The sequence below is a fragment of the Opisthocomus hoazin genome, chromosome 7 (genome assembly GCF_030867145.1).
Source record: "Opisthocomus hoazin isolate bOpiHoa1 chromosome 7, bOpiHoa1.hap1, whole genome shotgun sequence".
NCBI classification, from domain to species: Eukaryota; Metazoa; Chordata; class Aves; order Opisthocomiformes; family Opisthocomidae; genus Opisthocomus; species Opisthocomus hoazin.
In genome coordinates this window covers 37566739-37587597 of record NC_134420.1, presented here as the reverse complement: position 1 = coordinate 37587597, position 20859 = coordinate 37566739, and the positions used below count along the sequence as shown (strand labels likewise).

Below are 20859 nucleotides of genomic sequence, written 5' to 3'. Positions count from 1 at the left end.
AGCACTGTCTACCACCTCAGGGAATTCACAGCTGTGAACAAGGCAATTCAGTTCCTGTTTCAAGGTGTTGCAGAGTTTAGCAACTAAAAAGGAGTTCCACAAAAGCAGCACATATTTGGGAGGCATTTAAACTAACAAGGAAATACTCCCTTAAGCTACAACCCTTCTCCAGGACAGAGACTTATTTTTTTCTAAAAGAAGATGATGATTAACAGTTTTCCAAGATTTTTCTTGGAATTCCAAGGGTTTTTTTTCTTGGAATTAAAATGTACGTTAATGGTTTCTCACAAACCACAGCTAGAAGAGGCAGCACAGTAGCATGGGAGATTTTTTTTAAATGTTTGCACTTCAGGTGTCAAAATTTGGCTTTCCTACAGAACACGATGCATAAATTGCAAATTTACAGTGATTTTCATAGTCCTGAATGAATTGCCCTGTTTTTAGGGAGAAAGTCTGTAAACCAAGCACACTCAAAACAACAGGGCAATGGAAAAGACGGGTCCAATTATGCCAGTCACTTTTTAAAGCAGAACCATTCCATTCAAGAAAACCAGTGAGGCAGGTAACTTGTCTGAATGTTTGGAAGGGAAAGTTACTGTAAATTAAATAGTCTTCAGTAAGTGTACTTTTTAGAGAGAGGTTTTTTTTAACATTCTTCTAATCAATTAATTACCATCCATTGCTTTTCACAACAGGCTGATTGTGGATCAGGAACAAGAATGTAGCTTTCAGTTACAATCAGACAGTCTCCTTCATCAGTACATCAGACATAATTTTAAAAATATGTAACCTGCAGATACCTGATTAAAATCTCTTAGTAGCAACCCCCTCAAATTAAGACCTTAAAGCTAATGGCTAGACAGGACATGGAATTACACTGAGAAAGAGTCAAAGACTGTCACTCCTCCTCCTGCGTAGTCTGTGCAATTTCTACTGTGTGTAATGAATCACCCTACTAGGAGTCTGGAAACTTCCAGAAAAAAAATTGCTACACAAGCTAAAGTTTGCAAGTGCGTTATCTTTAAGATGAGACACCACGCACTACTAGCTTGACTGGCTGGAGTAATTATGTCCTGCCACTCAACTACACATTTCCTGCAGCACTGCCTTCCATCACAGTCAGTGGAATTTGGCAGAGATAAAAATCAGGTCACCTTCAGCTATGCAAAGCCTGGCCAGCTTGAGCAAGGAGTGACAAATTAATGAAGGAAACTCAAAGAAATCACGCATGTCTCTCCCTAATAAGAAAAACAAACATCCTCTTCACTATCATAATTTCTTCACAGACAGAGAGTGCAGACTCAGTATATGACACATCAGGTAGAATGAAACTTCAGAATACCTGTCAGCATGCTAGGGTGAAAGAAGACCGTGGCGACACCTGGACATCTGTGCTTTGAGAGCACCTTCCCTTCAGCACTTCATCCTTACCTGCTTTGCTAATGTCAGCACACACAAGCAGTACCCTAATGGGAAGCTGCATTTAGCCAGCACTCCATAACAGAGAGATACCTGAAAATACACTTATGTCACAACACAGCAAAATACCATCCTGAAGAAAGAGAACAGACATCATTCTCTGGGTTATTTAATCCTCGACACCTCCCCCAAACTCACAACTGCATTTTGATTTCAAATAAGTCTGAGCTATGCTAAGTGTTACTAAGTCAGAGTTGGTGAGCTGGCCAGAAATATACAAGAGGATTTAACTGTACTCCTACAAAAAACACTCCAACTATATCTTTCAACTGTTGGGTTACTCCTTATGTCTGTGTTCCTCCCTCCACCTCTTGCAAGTTATTGCGTCCTCCTTGTAGCTTGGAAGCAGAATGAATAACCTTTAGACTAAACAGATTATTGTCAGAGTACCCAAAAATATGAGCAAGTCTTGCTGGAAATTCTTTTGAGCATTTCATTATCCCAGTCACCCAAAATTTAAGGCCCTGTAACTAGACATCATTTATGGTGGGTATTGTCATTATTTGGAGATGTGCATATTGCACAACAAAAGGGATACAATCCAATCGTGGAGCAAGAGTGATCCAACACTGCTGTTTAAGGCACCTTATTTGAAGTAGAAAACAAAATTGTGCTGTCATCCTTTGGCACAGAGATCAGTCATCCCAGAGTCCCTATCACCTCCCATCTCTTTAAGCAGCTATTCCTACAGCATCTCCTATGGTCACTCATTTCATGGGGCAGGAAGGACACTTTTAGAGTAAATAGTTCTTTTGCACAGGGAAATGCTGAAAGGGTAAGTGACTGGTAGTTTACTATGAGGACAATGTTGCAGAAGGATCTGGACAGACTGGATTGATGGGTCGAAGCCAACTGTGTAAGTTTCCACAAGGCCAAATGCCAGGTTCTGCACTTCAGTCACAACAACCCCATGCAATGCTACAGGCTTGGGGAAGAGTGGCTGGAAAGCTGCCCAGTGGAAAAGGATCTTGGGCTGTTGGTCGACAGCCAGCTGAACATGAGCCAGCAGTGTGCCCAGGTGGCCAAGAAGGCCAGCAGCATCCTGGCTTGTATCAGGAATAGTGTGGCCAGCAGGAGTAGGGAGGTGATTGTCCCCCTGTACTTGGCATTGGTGAGGCCACACCTCTAGCACTGTGTTCAGTTTTGGGCCCCTCGCTACAAGTAAACATTGAGTTGCTGGAGTGTGTCCAGAGAAGGGCAACAAGGCTGGTGAGGGGTCTAGAGAACAAGTCTTACAAGGAACAGCTGAGGGAGCTGGGGCTGTTTAGTCTGGAGAAGAGGAGGCTGAGGGGGGACCTTATTGTGCTCTACAACTACCTGAAAGGAGGCTGTAGTAAGACAGGTGTTGGTCTTTTCTCCCAGGTAACTAGCAATTGGACAAGAGGCAATAGCCTCAAGTTGCATCAGGGGAGGTTTAGATTAGATATTAGGAAAAATTTCTTTACTGAAAGAGTGGTCAGACATTAGAATAGGCTGCCCAGGGAAGTGGTGGAGTCAGTATCCCTGGAGGTGTTTAAAAAACGTGTAGATGTGGCACTTTGGGATATGGTTTAGTAGGAATGGTGGTGTTGGGCAGATGGTTGGACTTCATGATCTTAGAGGTCTTTTCCAACCTATGATTCTATGAAAAAAGAGTAAATGTGATGATTTTATACAAGACATGCTTCTACACAAGCTTAACAAGCGTACCATGATATTAAATGGCTCCCACATGTAACTTGCATATCCCACAACATCGCAGTTTGCAACATCATGTAAGGTTCTATAAACAGAGATGATATGCTTGAGGTCATTACAGTGAAAGATACGATAGAAATACAAAACAATGTTGAGTATTATTCTGTCTAAAAAACATGATCTTTTTCATGGATTCCCTAAAATACATTAAATCACTCGTAATTCTACTGGTTTCTTGTAGCCATCTAGCATGAAGGAATGACCTCAGAGGTGAAATACTGGAAAACTGATGGCCTTTCTAGTTAACTTTAGTGTTGTCTACATGTCTGTTCAAATAAACACACAAAAATAGTAAGACTATAGAATAAAAGAGATGGCAAATGTAAACTGCTATTTATACCCAGATTTCCCTACTCAGCTGCTTACACAGAATAGAAAACAATGGCAGCATCTCAGACACAGGCTGTTTTGGAAAGGGTTTAAAAGGTGACTGGATATTTAACTTAGTATCTCATTTTTTGGATTGTAGTAATATCTGTATAAATACAACCTACAAACTCTGTGAATTTCGGTATCAGAAAGTATTACCAGCTAGAGCTTTAGTCAATGACCTAAAGATGTCCTGTTCCCCCTGATTTCTTGATAATGAAGTGGAGAAGAAATCATGTTCTATCTGAGCACGACATAGATTGTTTCAGATGCCAGACTGCCTTTGAACTGAAATAGAGTCAAAACAATTTGTGCTCATTTCAACAGGCAATTGATGCTCCTTTTACCAAGCCAGGCAAACATTTCCTTGAAGTTTTCGAACAATAAGAAATGTTTTGCGCTTCGGTGCATGACTTTAAAAGCAGCCAAGTTTTCATTCTATTCACACTACATGCCATCTTATGTTTATCTTCGGGCACCTGCGTCCCTCCATCACACAAAACATGACATGATAAAACCAACAGTGACTAAACTAAATTGTTCGGATGGGACAAATTTGTGCTGGTGAGTTTTTTTGTTCCATCAGCTGAGGTCTAATGAAGAAGCATGTTAAAATGAGTCACTATGGAAGTGAGCAGTTCAGCTTCTATGTGTGATTCATTCCTAAAGAAGTTGGATGCTTGTACACGCCAAGGCCTCTTTTGAGAAAATAATGTATTTTGTGATTTATGTTGTTTCTCTGTGTAAGTATTGGGCAATAGTTTAATCTCAAACAGATCAGTCTTCCAGACCCTAATTTATTAATAAAGAATTAATAGGCAAAAATGCAATTCAGAAAGCTGTCCACCACAGCACTTAACTTGAAACAGGAATGTAAGATTATCAAATACTCACATGATTTGAGCAATGCTGCTTCTTTTAAAGTGTATGTGAGTTACAGCTATTGGAAGCATCTGTTTACTCAAATACAGTGTTTGGTAACCTTAGCAATAGTTTATTTATTTATTTATTTATTTAATGCACCACAGGTCAACCCCTCAAGCTTGTCAAATTGTTGGCAGTTTCTTAAACAGTAGTAGAGTCCAATAAAAAAAAATTGATCTATATTGTTGGGTCTTGAATAGTGCCATGTATATTCAATAATAAAGAACTTCGGTTTCTAAAATGCCGTTAATCTGGGAGATTTGAGCAGCACTTTACAAAAATACAAAACAAAAAACTCTTGGAAACAAAATTAATTAGTCTGGTTGCCTAACTGATTGATCTAGGAAATTCTTGCCAAACATTCATGTCTTACTGTTTCTTCCAAATTTTCAGAGTTTTTAATGTTTTTTAAATTATAAAAGCGACAAAGCACAGCATCATGCTGGATACCTCATCAACAGAAGTATGTTTTGGGAACTACTAAATTTAAAACTGTTGCATGGCACTTTGCCCTTGGCTTGTATCACTCGGGAAGCCAAGCATGCACACATGACGGAGAGGCCTGACAGTAAAAGAAACACTAATATCTCAAATGTTGTCATGATGCACGATTCATAAAAGCAGGGCACTGAAACTTCCTTCTTTCTTGAGACACCTCCTAAAGTGCTTTCACACTGGTAATTCCTGGAGTTTTGGTATCTTTCATCCACACACTGTGGGAAATAAAAATAACAGTTTATTCATTTGGTCTTCTTTCCTAATCAGGGAATTGTTCTCCCCTTCCCCGCGGTTATTATCTGACTTCCGCTTTCTTTTAGGGCTTTGAAGTATTTTTCTCTTTATAACAACAGATTCAGAACCTCCTATGGTTTGAACAACAGTGGTGCAAATGAGGCATTTCCATTTTATTTAAAACAAACTCCAACATCCTCTAATGACAGCTCAGAAAGGCTGTCATCTGCAGGGCTGCCCCAGGCAGCAGCATCCGAGGCAGTAGCACTGCTTCTCTGCCACCAGCTCCAGCGTCCTGCGCCGGGCGCAGACAGGAGGGGAGAGAGCAGGAACCAGGGCCCTGGCTGATGGGGCGAGCATGGGGTGCTCTGGCCCCTCCTGCCCAAACTGCACATCTCTCCTGACAGCCAACATGTCCTGACAGTCCATTCAGGGCTTCTGAGGCAAAGGAGTGGAAATGGCCCTGGCTGGATGGCTGGCTTAGCACACAGAGCGCAGAACACGCTGTGCTAGATGTCTCCAACATTACAGGAAAACCCAGGTCTCTAACACGGCCAGGTTCCTCGCAGACCAGTACCCCCTGCACAAGCCCTAGGAGAGCACTTGCAGCACTCCTCGCAGGCTCCAGTCAGCGGAGGCTGCTATGGAGGAGACCAGCTGGGGAGGTAAGACCTGTTCAGAGGTGTGGCTTCCAGCTCCAGCTTCTCCTACTGCCATAGTTCCTCCTCTACCCCCGCTCTGGCAGCCATGAGGGACAGGAGGCTTTTTCTTTCACTCCCCTTCCCTACACAGCCCAGGAGAAGCCCAGTTAAACCATGCTGTCCAAGCGCACGTGGAAAGGCAGAGCCATAAAAATGAAAGCTTTCTCATTTATCAAGGTTTCTTTTATAAAACTCTTTTATTGTGACCTACAACTGCATTTCTGCTAAGAACCTACACAAATTTGGCTAAAATCAAAATCCATATTTCACATTTCCTGATGGGGAATGCATAGCTCTGCAGACACACTCCCAGGTACAGTGCTCTCCTCTCAGTGCTCTGGCCATCTTCACCCCGTGTGGGACCTGACATGGCAAAGGTGGACAATCACTGAATGCCATCTGAATGCAAATTGGCAAGAAAGGTCTTCATTAAAATTGGATAAGAAACCCAGAGCAAGAATTTGGAAGTGAGATTAAACTGAGCTGAGTGTGGTTCAGAGGGAGGTGAGACATGACCAGAACAAATCAGGTAGTAGTGACCAGGCAAGGGCTGGGACCAGAAGAGAGACTTGGGTTTGCATGAGAGGCAAGGCAATGACAAGAATAAGATTGAAATGAAGAAACTGGAAAGCAGAGACTGGGACTGGACAAGGAGTCAGCATAGGGGAGAGACAGGACTGTACCAAAGACAGGCAGAAGCGGATGAGTGGCAGAGTTGAAGCTGGCAAAAACTGGACATAAAAGCAAACTGTGGTGATACAGTCCCCCTGACTGGACCTCCTGGTGATCTCAGAATGAGCTGACATTATGTTCTTGCCTGTACTGCAAGAGCAGTGAGCCAGGACAACTTGGCACTTGTACAAGAGCGGTGAGTTGGGCCAACCAGGGCACTCGCTGACACCCCTGGAACTCCTGCTGCCTGGATCGTACCTACCTGGTAAATGTCAGAACTGTACATTCCGGGAAGTACTGGAATTGTATGGTTGCTGTCAGGACAACAGAACTACCTCATACAGCTGTGGCCAGGATGGAAATCTACTGATGCCTAAAGTCAATCATCTCACGACTCTATAAACAGTGGTACCAAGTGAGGCCAGTATCTCCCTCTGGTGGGACGCCTCTCAGAGCCCTCCAATGAAGTTTGAAATTACTGTTGCTGACGGAACCTGGGCTGAACTCACTCCTCGAGGTTCAGCCTTCATCCACTGAGGAAAATAATTTGAAATATTTTACTGAACTCAATGAGAATTTTTAACAGGTACCTTTATCTATACACATTGTCTGCATGCGTGCGTGTGAATCAATTCAAATCATAATACCCTATTATTGTGATTGTAGTGAATTCTTTTTCATAATTTTATAAATGCTAAATCAACCAATGATTAATTACCGCTAAATTTCCGTGATTCTCTCTCTTTAACTATGAACAAGCCTTAAATTGCTGCTAGACATATCCTTGAGACATAAATCATTGTGGTCTGAGGCTAAGTCTGGATCCAGCTGCACCTAGGATCCTCTCTGAGAAGGAGTTTAGAAAGCAAGGGGGTCCATTTCAAACCTGGTGATTCAACAGGAGGGTCTTCCTCACCCGTTACATCTTTCTTCCATCTCTGTATAAATCATTCTACCTTAATCCTACTTCGATTCTGTATTCTATTAATTTCTTGCAAATACCTTTGACAGCAATTCTTTAAGTGTCCTAACCACTCATTCACGACAAACTTCTTCCCAGGGATGCTGCTGTACAAGGTGCAGGCTGGAACCACGACCTCTGAATACCACTGTTTCTCTGACTTCTGAACAGCAAAAAGCCTGTAAACAGTGTAGGTATTAAGAGGATGACATGCAATGTTTCTGTATTTCCACTCTGTTTTACGAATAACCTAATTTCACCCATCCCTGTCAGATGAGGACTACATCCACCTGTAGGAGAAATGAAAGCACACACCACACTCTCAAACACTGTGCTCAAAATGAGTGGAAACTTCTGATCTTAATGCTTCTACATTTGAATTTCCTTTCTCTAATAATATCCTCATCCCCTCTTACTGAGGTATTGTGAAAAACAATGAGGCACTCCAGGACTACAGTTATGGACATCAGAAGAAATCCACTACGAAAACAACCACTCAGTGTACAGAACAGGATTTCAACAGTGTACACTAAAATAACCTGGGACCATCCATTCTACCGCAAAGAACACAATTAAAAATAATCTTCTTGTTAAATGAAGGTCATTTAAGTTTAACTGTGAATGAGACAGAAAGCTTCTGGAGAAAACAGCCTATTTCCATATGATTAAAAATAAAACATGCACGTGCCTACACACAAGGAGACTGAAGCTTAATTCTGGCATTCCCTAACTTTTGCAAGCATCATACTGCTCCTTTAACATCAGATATCCTGCATATGTCTGTGTTTAGACTTAGATGGATGAGACACTGTGAGAGCCCATAATGACCAACACAAAGCTGAAGTGTTAATCTTTCAAGGTCTTGTGAATAGCAACTTACATTACCTTTACATATTCCAGAAAAAATACAATCAGCATAAGAGCCTCTTTCCCCTGTACGAACACCTGCTCATCATGGGAAGCAATAATTACCATCTATCATGGGAGATGCAGTTACACAGGCCATTCTGACCCAGCAGAGCAAATAGGGAGAGGAACCCTTAGACCCCAATGAGAATTGTGCCATCTGATGTAAACATTGCATTTCTAGATGAGTAACGACCAATTCGTGATCACGTAGTCTGAATTCTGGGATGGCTTTCTAACTCTCTAAAGTATTTGAAGACCTTTAAAGTCTTCTTTTTTAGTCTTGAAAAAATTCAGGCTTTGTGCGTAGACGCAGAAAAGGAACAGCTGCTCTGTTTAGCTGGTGTGAAGATGCACCACATCTCCAAGGACAGTGAAAGAGACAGTGTCCAAGAGACAGAACAACAAAAATTTTAAAAAGCAAGTAAAAATAATCAATTGAAGAAAGCAAGAAGTTGCCTACAATGACCTAAGATTATCTAAGGACTGCCACAGCTGTTTCTCCTTCCTACATACAGAAGTTATAGCTAACAAACAAGTACACTGGAAAATGCAAAAATCGCAGAAGAGAAGCTAGTGGTAACCTAAAGGCTACAAAGAAGGCCGTTTGCAGGGAACAGCTGGATTTCCAGGTTCCTGCAAGTCAGATATTTGGGTAGGATCTATTGGAGGCTTTTCAGAGCTTAAACCTGGATTACCTGAAATAGCTGTGTCTTAGGCATTTTCTTCTGAAATCACAGAACTCACTAGCCTTTGGTTCACCCTGAGGATTCCTTCAGGCTGCAATGACTAAAAGATTTGTGCTATTGCAACTGAAAGGTAAAGCAGGCCCTTTGATTTATTACAAAATGTAGCTGTTTTTCAAATCTTAGGTGACTGTATTTGCATGTTGAAAGGTTCAGAGCTAAAATGTGTTAAAGTCATACCAAATGTTATAGCCAACATATCTACTTACTGACAATAAGTAGAAAAAATACTATGACAGTAATACCACCTCAGTTATGGATGATGATGATGGTAGTAGTAGCAATAATCACCCCCTACCCTCACATTTTGTGTCTCCTTTTTTCCAGATTTCTATGGGGGTTTCTTGTGCTTTTGTCAGAGGAAAAGGTTTAGGTGGCTTTCTCCCTTCCGTATCTCAGCCTCAAAACATAAGGGTGAAAGGAAGATTGGAAAAATGCTGGAATTGCTGATAGCTTCTGTGGTGAGATGGTGTTTGCACTTCTAGAAATTCCAACATCACCTTAAAGAAGTGCAACTCTACAGCCAAGTCTTCACTCAAAATTGCACCAAAACAGACCATGCTTTTTTAAAAAATGTAAAGAGATCATCATACGCCCTTATAAACAAACACTTTTTTTTCAATTTCAGTACAAATCTGCAGAGACAGTTAGAAATATTTTTTTTTGTCTGCATGGAAAGGGAGATTATCTAAAACAAAATGTTTTTTCAGAAAATAAAGACGCCTTTTTCTATGAAAATTAGCATCTTTTTTCACTAGAGGATCTTTTTTTTTTTTTTGCCAAACATTATAAAGAAATCAATTCAAACACACTTGATTTGCATTTCAGATTACAAACAATAAATCTAGAGACTTTCCAGATATAGGCAGTGAGGTACCTGCAAAGTTCTGGTAATACAAACTTTTGGCAGGTAACAATGGCGGATGTATCAACTTATTTTAGTATCATTAAATTGAATTTGTGAATGTTCAGCATCATTGCCTATGTCATTGTACACTATCTTGGAGAATGTTTTTTTTCAGTGGCATTATCATAACTTTTATAGTAAACACGGCTCATCTCTAATCATTCTACACTTCTCTCTATACAAATATAGCCTCTTCCCATTTGTCTGTTGCTGCTATCAGAATGCACCGATAGCAGTAGTATTACCCTCTATATTATTATCCTCTACATTTTTTCTTGCTGAGATGACTTTTTTTATTTTCATTGTCTATGAATAGCAGCTATACAGTATCAAATATTTCCTTTGCTTTTAAGATCATCTCCCTCCTGGAGAACCAGAATAAATTTTATTTATAGGCTAATTTATTTTTAGAGATAGATATAATAATAAGCAATCCTTGACATGTGGTACCATCAATGAAGGAATTTTGGCCTGCTATTTCTTACTAATGAATGAAGTGCAAGATGAATAAAATCTCATCTGTTTCCTGCACTGTAGAATATATAAAACGACAGGAGCAAACTTCATAAAAGAGGTCCGTCTCTCAGGTCTGTTCTAATTGTATGTCCTTTCCACTTCAGATGGAATCTAGATGAATTACACTTCCAAGAGTTCTTTCATGTTCTATATGTCATACATCATTTTCCAAAGCACCATAAAGCAGTTAAGTCTCTGACAACAGGTTTCACCTGAAAAACATGAATCTGCTTCTGAAGGCAGCTGTATAGGATTGCAGCAGCCTAAGTGTATTTGCTCAGCTTGTAGATTCACTGTCCTGGGTAGTGACAGGTGTCATCAGTCATTGGAGCAAAGATACATTTATTTCTAGTGGTATAAATGAAAACCTTTCACTACTTCTATAAACAGATTCTAAATCTGCTTTGGAGAGAAGGAGTTTAAATGACTAAATTTCTACCCCAGATGTGAAATACTGACTTCACTACAATTCCAAAGCCTTCAAAAGATACAGAGGGCTTGATGCAAGCTGATCTTTAGGAAAAATGAAGAAAATGTGCCCAGAAATATCAAGGGCCAAGAAACATTAGCATCACCTTTTTAGAACATCGCCTTTTAAGAAGCATTAGCATCATCCCACTCAAAATTTTGAGCAGTGAGTTGCACTGGTCAACTAATGCATGGTTTAACTAGAAAGAGATGCAAAATATCACTGGTGACTTCCTGCAGGAAGACAGCTACAAAAGCTATGTAAATCAAATTACAGAGAAGTATGACCCAAGTGTTAATAAGTCTGCATGGATGGCCTGCAATCTCAGCCATGGGTTCTGCAGTGCAGGAAAAGGACATTCCACAAGCCACACTTGTATTTCCTCAGTTCTGAACAGACTCAAGAGCCAGGCAACCCCTGGGTATGCAATAGCCCAAGCACCACCTTGCTTCACAACAGTGTTTGTATTGAATCATTTGCGTCTTTCTGTCTATCTGTTTCTCCCTATTGCCTAGTGAGAAAAACTAGATAATCGGAGAGACAATGATACAGTCTGGTTCTCCACAGCAGTGTACTGTTTCTTTGAGCACAGCAGCCCTATGAAGAAGGGACTGGCAAGAAGCTGACACAACTAAGTTTTTTGCAAGTTCGCAAACAATAGTTGAGCATCCCCAAAGCCCTAGATGGGTAGATTCATGTTCTGCAACTTTCATCCATCTATTCTGATGTAGCAGATTCTGATTAATGTAGCAGAGCAATCTGAAAAAAGTTTTTTTCATTTTCCAAGAGTCAATGTAAAACTTACTCTTGCTTCTTCCAAGATATCATCACATTTCCTGAATACTATTTTGAGTCTGAGATTCAAGCAAATTTAAAAGTATGAGAAAAAAAAAGCTATGTCTTTCTTTTTCTTCCAAGTTTTACAGATTTTCCACATAAACACATAAGCAGATGTGATTCTGTTAAAACAAGTCACAAATCCTTACCAAAGTTCAGCTTGGAGGTTTTAATTATATCAAAAACACGTTAAATCTCACCTACTTTTAAATCTTCCATGTGATTGCTTTTCTCATCTCTGATATCAAACAACAAAGCGAAGACCTTCCTAAGCAATCTTCATCTTTATGCAAAAGACCATTCCACTTAAATAACTGAAGAAGGCATCTGAGTATTTTACCAGAGAGCAAAGTGTCCCAATCTTCTCCCCTTCTCAACAACCTTCTGGTTTGAAAGTCCAAGAACTTTTATGAAACAGTTGAGGATTTGCTTGGACTTGTAAGCAAAACCCAAGTGACACTTGTCCAGTGCTGCCCTGATGTAATTGTGGTTGGATTTTTACTTTCGCAATCCGGTTGCACTTAGTATTATTCTTTCTATTTCCAAATTTAGGTTTATGGAACTAATCTACTTCCAACAAGATCATTCACTGAAGCCCCACCAAAAATCCTGCAGAATGGAACTTTCAGTGTTGTTTAAACTAGAGCCATCTTGTATATTATTCATTTCAAAACCACAGCTTTTCAACACGCACAAGAAGTTGGAAAAACATGTTGAAAAGGCATTCTGCAAATCAAGTTTATTGACAATTCGAAATTTCTGTTAGCCAAAAAATTTTCTGAGTATTTTCTAGATACGCTGATAATCTTACAGGAATTTAACATGTGTCTGCTAGCTATGACAATGTACATTTAAAATTCTGTAGCTTATGGAGACAGCTACATATTGTTGCATGTGAACCAGACCCACAGGTGTGTTAGCATTAGGTACAGGGCAAATCAACAAGCCATGTCACAAACTGCACTTAGCACGTGACTTTGACCACTTCGCCTGCCTTCTGCCAGCAAATCCATTTTCTCTCAGACTACTTCTGACATTCCAGTCCTCTGAGCAATTCTAAATTCTAAACAACCATTGTTTTCCAAACACCAGCATGCCACAAAAATGCTTTCTACTTTCCCCCTAAATACAAAATTTCTCCCAGAAAATAACCCTGGCCTGATGTTGACACTGAGGAATATTTAGTCTTGCAGATCTAGAGATCTATAATGGCATCTTGTGACAGCAGAAATGGGACATTTAGATTATGCAAAAAATCAAGTCACTGGGTATGAAAGCAATTATGAGTTTTTTAATAGGAAAGCTATTTTTGTGGGGTTTTACTTTAGTTAACTCATTTATCAATCAGGATTTTCTTTTTGTTTCTGTGGGTCCTTAGGCTTGGACATCCATCTCCAGAATACAGATAGTCGAAGAAAGAGCTTTTGGGGTTTATTAAAAGGGTGAATGCTTATCAAAGATGAAATTGGTGAATTTTCCAAGGGTCTTGATTTTACTTATGTTCTCTCTAATTAGGTATAGTGAAGGCATGCCTATTCTTACTCAAATTTTCATTGCTCTAAAATGAGTTATTGCTTTCAGCAAAGCAGTGTTTTCATTATTTTGATACTCCTCATTTTGCCAAAAAAATACTTTGTAATTTTTTATTTTACTTTGTATAGTATTGATATTCTTCATAATCTCCAGAAGTCTTTCTTCCTACCTGTACTCTGAGTCCTTTAGACCACTAGAGTGATACGAAGGCATTCAAGTGTAAATGACAATAAGGCTCTGGTTTTCCAATCTGAGAAAACTGAGTTTTCTATTAGAAATCAGTTCCATTAGAAAATTATGACAATGACTTCAAATGAAAACAAATTCTCTTTGGTTTCACTAGGGCTATTTTTCATCCAGGAGTTGCAGCCCTATAAAAATGTCACAAGAGACACTGAATAGGAGGTAGTGCAACTAGAGGAGGAGGAGAATGAGCTAGGAGCAATGCACTTAATAGACAGAAATTAAAATAATGAAAAATATTTGCTCACCTTTTGTACAAACATCACTCTGAAAAGCAAACTGAACATCAGTCAAATTCAAATACAAAAACAAAAAATCAAAATTAGAAAGATAAACATTTAATGCAGACTGCAACCCCATGGGATAGATTGACTGCTCTTTAATTGTTGCAGGATAAGCACTAAGACCTCCAGTTTCAGGGCTCAATAAAGTATGGATTTCAACTGACTTTAGAGCAGGCCCAAAGAGCCTGACTTTTCAGACTTGAGGAGTTATCCTCCCAACTATAATCAGTAGCGGCAGGTCAGGTCTAAGTCGTTCCTAATAAAATCCTGTCTTTTTCACAGAGTGACTGGTTAAAAGTGGTGAAAGAATTATCACTCTGTAAATTAATTAGATGTATTAAATATTAAAAATGATAAAACAGTCTAATAAAAATATTATTAAAGATAAGCTCTTCTGTGGTATTAGTTTATGAAAACAAACATGCATTTAAGCACAAAGTATCCTCAAGAGATTTAAAGAATATCAATACAAAATAACAGATTAGACCGCGAAGATCCTACTCAGTTTGTCCTGAGGGAAAACTTTGAAGAAATTTAATGAGAAATTCTTTAAAATCCAACAGAGAGTTTAACTAATAAGATTAAATCCTGGCACTAGAGTGAAGCAATATTTTGATAGGACAAGATAGAGTCCAAGAAGAGGAAACAGAAAATATTCTCTATTTTGTTAGAAGTTGCTTTTCATAGTTTCTGATTTGCTCCTCTGTAGTAGGGACATACACTTGCCTGCATTTTACAGATTAAAAACTGAGGCGTATGGAGGGAAACAAAGACAGTTGTGTAACACTATTTAGATACACTATTTAGATATTAAAAAAGCAGTCTAGCATATAAATAATGTTGTGAAGATGCAATCACAGGACCATGCTTGCTTCCACGGCCTTATCTCCGAGAAGAAGGAAGAAGCAGCAAGGGACAGTGACAGATGGAAATAAAAAGCAGATCTTAGCCTTTCTTTGATTTCTTTCCAAACAAGTGCAACACGGAACACCTGGAGTGCTCCTCCTCTCTTATTGTACAGATCAGTGTAGAAGACATCCTGATGACTCCAGTGCTGGATTGTTAGATAGATAATCTCTAGAGTAGCCAAAGGCATGAGTAGTTGTGCTGAAAAAAAATCATTATTGAACTTGAAATCCACCTAACACTAGAAAAACTTCTGGGAACATCCTTTTGTTCTTCACCAAAACATTTCCACTAAATTTGTTTAATAATGTTTTCAACATTTTCTCACATTCAACAACTTTTGGACATGAGCCAGCAACATGCCCATGCAGTAAAGAAGGCCAGCAGCCTCCTGGGCTGCATTAGGAACAGCATCTGCAGCAAGCTGAAGGAGGTGGTCCTTCCCCTCTAATGAGCATTGGTGAGCTGACATTAGGAGTGCTGAATCCAGTATACGAGGGACATAGCGCAAGTCCAACAGGGCCACAAGGATCATTAAGGATTTGGGGCATCTCTCATACAAAGAGTGGCTGAGAGTGCTGGGACTGTTCAGCCTGGAAAAGAGGGAATCATATCCATGTGTACACATACCCGATGGTGGGAGTAAAGATGACAGAGCCACAGTGAAAGGACTTGAGCAATGGCCACAAACTGAAATCTCCATCCTTGAAGAAACTGAGAACCAAATGGACACAATCCTGAGCAACCTGCCCTAGCTGACCTTCATTGGAGCGGGAGGGGTTGGACTAGATGATCTCCGAAGGTCCCTTCCAAACTCAGCTGGTTTACGATTATTCAGGGAAAATAGCAGCAGGGAGGCAGTTGGATCACCACGAACACATAAATGTCTTGGCCAGTTTCTTCACTGAAAATTATTATGCTACATGGAATCAGTAGGAATTAGTAGTAATTTTGCATATTCGGTCTCTAATTTACACCCCAAACCAGGCTAGCTAGGCCAAATTTAAAGCATCACTGTGTTTGAGGAAGAGGGTTGTTCCCCTGTGAATGGGAGCTGGGTGAAGGGGAAACCTACATAAGAGCTGTTCAGGAATAACACATGTATTTCTTCCCTGCAAATAAAACACAATTTAACTGCTGATATAAGCTAGGTAAGAGAAATCATACTGCAAAATTTCACTTGAGGTACACTACGTGATGGTATTACTGCAGACAAACTGTTCTAATGCGATCTTAAAGCCTGACCAGCTAACACCTTTTGTTCCCAAATGACCAGCATATTCCTCTTAAATGCAGCATTATACTCATGAGCGGTTGCATAAGGACAAAGCTAACCCTAGAGGAAATCTGTGGGTCATAACCGCAGTCTGCTCCGAGTGAGAGCACTCGTAGGTAAAACAAGCTTATATGGATGCCAAGGTTGTCATTTCATTAAATGAGCGCTGGATGCAGTAATTCCATCTTAAGAACATTTCAGTCTTAAGAGCATTCCCACAACACAGCCTGCAACAATTGATGTAACTTTTTGTGGGTCAGTCGAATAAACTGCTTGGAGAACATACCCAGCTAAAGAAAACTGGCAAAAACTAGGTTAAGCTAATACTGGAGTTGAATTGTCTGCATTGCACACATTAGTTTCAGTCAGAAGCTAATAAATTCACCACCAGTATACACTAAAAGTTTTGCAGATATAAAGAGGCATTATGCTCTTTAACATGCATGTTTTTGTAACACTGAAAATCTTGTCTAGTGCCCTAGGGTTTAATTACACACTTCCACTTTTTTTTTTCCCCCACAGTAAAGATACTGTCCCACTTTTTTTTTTCCTTCCTGCAGTGCATGCGTCCCATGGAAAAATTCAGTAGAACTGAACAGAAAATAACAGAATTTTGAAAATATTTGGTGGCTTCTTGTCAAATTTAAGAATCATATTGTTGTACAGTAATTATAAAGGGTGCAGGAAATAGCTACTGAAGATATTGTATATACTTGATAATGGATATGTACAAATAGAGACCTAAATTGGCCTTTAGAATCACTGCAGCTAACTCTTATTGCTGCAACTGATAGTATGTGAACTACTTTCCATTGAGTCATAACACCTTTATCACAAAATATCAAAAGCTCTGGAGCTCAAGATAGCAAGGGTGTCATAAAAATAAAAAGGAGACCTGAGTAAAGAGTAAAGCTCTACCTTTTAAGTCCAAGTTAATTCTGGCTGCCTAGTGATGCACTTGTGTACTTCTGACCAGCATGAATTGAGTAAAGCTGCTCCGATTCAATCATCGTTATCTCGGAGTTACTTAGCTTTTGTTAGTTTCAGTCAGACTCCATAATGCTCTTTAAATTTTTAGAGTTTATTTTTGTTTAAAGAAAAAGCAAACTGAGTTTTTGTCTAGACAACATTGTCTTTAACTATAAGCTTCTGCTGAAGTAGCAGTATCTGTGGGGATATATCCTGAAACTGGCCTTGCGTATAGCTTCTTGCATTTGGCTTTTTGCTGGAAGTGAGATAAAGGAAATGAAGATAAAACAGATTTATATATCAATTCCTAAGATATTCAAGCATGGCATTCTCTTACCTACTGCACAGAGCTGAAGCAATGAGCTGAGCTCACCAGGAAGAGTTGCCAAGTGGAAAAAAATCTCTGTGCAATTTTCTAAATTAAAAATAATCAAAAGCCACGTGGCTAGTTTCAGTAGTTTGTATAACTACTAGGATGCTGCAGCCTGGTGTGTTTGAGTGTTTCTGTGTGGAGATTGCATTGATTTAATCTCGGATTTTATATGATTTGAGGGTTAAGAACATTGTTGGCTCTGAGAAATAAACACACTTAATACCACCTACTAAGTATGGTTTCACTTTCACAGGACTGCCTGCTTTTGCAGCATGAAGGCTCTAATCAGAGCCTTGACATTTTCAATGCTGCTTTCTGAGTGGCAGCTTTGAAAAACTTGTAGCTACCTCATCAGGTGTTACAACAGACCTGGCCAGGGACAAGTTAATGAAGATTATGCAACGATGGAAATATACTGCAAAGAAATGTACTGAAAGAATTGTATTAAGACAGGTTTAGGAATTCTAAGTCCATGAAGGCTCACATCCAGCCACGTAGGGTTTTAATGTATGTCATGCCCTACTTTTAACTCTGCATATTCATAGACTCTTCATATGAAAAGATTTAGGATAGATTAGATATTTCTGGTTTTATCAAAACCTCATTGTTTAATGGAAATAAACCTAGAATATTTGGGAAGGGATATCAGAGCATTATCTGATAGAAAGATGAGGTGGTTATGTGAGGGAAAAATTATCTTTAACATAACAGTTTTACAGACATCAAACCACTTGCACTCACTTGAAAAGAACAAATAGCTCATTCCTTTTCTCCTTTAAAATCATCAAGATTAGATGATGGAGACTCTGAACTCCGGAGTTTCCAAGCTCTGATGAACTTACAGCATGAGGAAGCAGACAATGGTGATGGAGCCTTGGCTTTACTGACTGGACTACCTCAGAGGTAGAGGACTCTGATGATACCACTAACAACAACTTAAAGATCTTCTTCTGTTATTCCACATTATCCTTTCTTCACAGTGGTTTTAAAAGCCTCACTCAAGAATAACTGTTGCCTAGATGTCTACTGAAATAAATAGATGATTTTATAATTGGGTTAAATTTCCATTTTCCCCCATAATTTCAGTTGTTTTCTGCAGTGCTAGTACTACAGGGAAAATTAGGACATTCCTGTCTTGTATAAGTAACTTATACATGGATAAAGGTACCAAACTTTAGATTCCTACTTTGGGACTAGGTTTTTCATAATCCCCTCAATTTAAAATCCTAGTTAAGAACAAAAGCAGCAAAGAGAAAAGAACCAATATTCAAAGGATTCTTGCATAAAAAGTAAGCAAAAAGAACTACCGTGAAGCAAAACTCAAGAAGGATATGCACAAATAAAGCACAAGGGCCTTTTTAACAATATACCCAGTTCAATAAATCAGCATTTTCTGAGCTATGTCTATTTCTGCTCAAGGCAGTCAAATACTCCCCTTACTTCTGTAAGGGTTGGATTAGGCTCTTAATCAGGAGCTCAGAGCCACATTAGAAATACCAGTGTGAGTTGGTTTAAAAAAAGTAATTTTTGTTGTGAAATGTTCCTTTGGACTTAGAAAAGGAAAATGCTTTGCATTTTTTTTCTTCTAAAAGAATAGGCCCCAGACATTTGGAAAGTATCTGCTCTGAGTCACAGGCACCGGAGTCTGCAAAGTGCCCCTTTATGCAATCAAAGACACTCACCCTTCCAGCGTTATATGCACGTCAGTACATCAGATGCACTATTTTGGGTGTTCCACAGGCACTTTGAGATCAGACACAGTCTTGGCAAACTTTGCAAATCATGTCTCAGCCTGACCTGACACTTCAGCCTCATGAAGTTGGAGCTTCTAAACGTTCCCATGTCACTGAGCAGGGACCTCGGCACACAGACTCAAACACATCAAAGAATCCTTTGACTGCCGAGTTATGAGGAGACTCCCTTCTCCTGAGCAAAGGGGCCAGGGAGAGAGACAACATATTTGCTGTGTTAGCTTTAGAGTCATACACTGTTTGCAGAAGGGGTTATCTTGTGTCCACACTCTCTGATCTAAGCTAATGTTTGTTTACAAAGGCTCTAAAGCAGGAGGGCTGGAGAACAGGAATGTTTCACAGTATTACTTGTGGTCTCCTCTATAAAGGGGTCTTTGAGACAGCCTTTTGGGATGTGGGGGTAGAAGTCACCTGTAATACCCACATGAGGAGATGTCTATTTCCAGGAAAAAGTCAAACTCCTTTTGCAGGGTCTGAGTGATCACTTGGATGTATATTTTGCTTTCAATGCTTTCACAGAAAGAAGAAAATAAACCATGAAGAGTGTTATAGCTCAGTTCAATCATTTTTACAGCTGGTAAGCCCAATACCCGAAATCAAATACTCCAAACCATTTAGTAGTTCAGTGGCTCCCAACTAATTTTTTGCTTGCTACTACTCACCTTAGGTGGTGTCCGGAATTTTTTGGCCCATGTTTTCACAGAAAAATGAGCCTCCAAAAGTCTTGAATAAAATAAAAAGGGTGATGCTCAATTAAAACGCTACCAGCATAAATGACTTCTTGACCATAAAATATAGAACCCTCTGTGTTGTGATCTTCAAGTTTCAACTTCTCCAAAATGTTTTAAATTACTTCTTCCAAAAGCTAAATTATATTTACCAGTAGCGTGGAGGCTGTTATTGATTCTTGTTAATTTTTAATGAACAAAGCAAACTCTCAAAGCATAAGACTGCTCAGGCTTCCTCGCAGAGAACCTTTGGATCACTCTGAATTTTATATAAAAATACACATTGAGTTCCTCAGATGCTTCTTTATTACTGTTAGTTCCCCCACTTTATACAGGAATTACAAAAATCTGTTAAAAAAATTCAATATGAGTAGCAGCTAATCAAGAATATGAGAGCAGACCTCCACTATCCTAACAGGTAACAAAAATCTTTTTGGAGCTAGAAGAAAGAATTTCTGTGACTCTAGACTGCTTTCAACTTCTGAGATGTCTTCTGAGCATCCAGCAAATCTGCGACATGCACAGCCCATTCAAATTGTCACCTGGAAAAGACAACAAGGAAATGCTGCTTGTCTTGATTCATCAGTGATCCTTTTACCCTAAAATGCAGCCAGGAACACAGGCCCAGTCATGTACCAGATGCATTAGGGCATGATGGAGCTCTCTAGTATATGGTTTCTCATGTATGTTGCAACTGTATAAATCACACTTGACAGCCCTCAAAACTGAGGAAAGACTACCATTTTTGAAGGCGTGTGTGTGAATCGGGGCTTAGGGCTATCCTATTCTTAAAATGTCAATCAATGCCATTTTGTCCTGCAATTCTTTATGTCTGATCAC

The 20859-nt window shown here is 39.5% G+C and overlaps 1 long non-coding RNA gene across 2 annotated transcripts in view; it reads right to left on the bottom strand.

The window, feature by feature from the left end:
• The window catches only part of LOC142361979 (uncharacterized), a 33116-nt gene extending 13008 nt beyond the window's left edge, over positions 1-20108 (bottom strand). Inside the window, exon 1 of one of the 2 annotated variants that reach the window (XR_012764573.1) lies at positions 19954-20108. This is a non-coding gene — a long non-coding RNA (uncharacterized LOC142361979). Of the gene's footprint in view, positions 1-19222; positions 19466-19953 lie in introns of those variants that run through there. The other variant, XR_012764572.1, reaches the window with a different exon arrangement.
• Positions 20109-20859: the final 751 nt, after the last annotated feature.